General features: G+C 57.9%; 1 long non-coding RNA gene across 1 annotated transcript in view; it reads right to left on the reverse strand.

Annotated features, from left to right (window-relative positions):
• Nucleotides 1-9: 9 nt before the first annotated feature.
• The window catches only part of LOC107182769, a 1,895-nt gene continuing 1,476 nt past the window's right edge, over nt 10-428 (reverse strand). The window contains exon 3 of the long non-coding RNA XR_001513502.1: nt 10-244. This is a non-coding gene — a long non-coding RNA (uncharacterized LOC107182769). The remainder of the gene's footprint in view (nt 245-428) is intronic.

The following is a 428-nucleotide window of genomic DNA, read 5'->3' on the forward strand; positions in this document are numbered from 1 at the left end:
CTGTCTTCCTTCATCATGGCATCATGGAATCAGAGCTTGCTTCTCTCCCTCTTCTCCAGACACCCCAAGGTGTTATTTGGGAGGACACGCACGGACACCTCTTCGGAGCCCTCCCTAATATTCAAAGTGGAATTGGTTCTGGGATGGTCAACCAGAAGCCAGACCAAGGATCGAAGGCAGCGCAGCACGTAGGCGGAGGGGCGGGTGCGGTGGTCTCAGGCCCACGAACGCTGAGATGCGCTCCCTGCCAGGAAGAAGTAGGGAAGTCAGGCTCTGCTCACGCACAGACCCACGGGGAAGGGCATTGCTGCTGAAGAGATTCCTTACGCACAAGGTCCCCAGTCTCACCCCAGACTCCTTCCTTCAAAAGACGCAGAACCTTGGGTTCCAGGTCAAGCTCGTGCCCTGCAGATCCGTCTCCCCGCCCC

This window comes from Myotis davidii, unplaced genomic scaffold (assembly GCF_000327345.1).
Source record: "Myotis davidii unplaced genomic scaffold, ASM32734v1 scaffold97, whole genome shotgun sequence".
NCBI classification, from domain to species: domain Eukaryota; kingdom Metazoa; phylum Chordata; class Mammalia; order Chiroptera; family Vespertilionidae; genus Myotis; species Myotis davidii.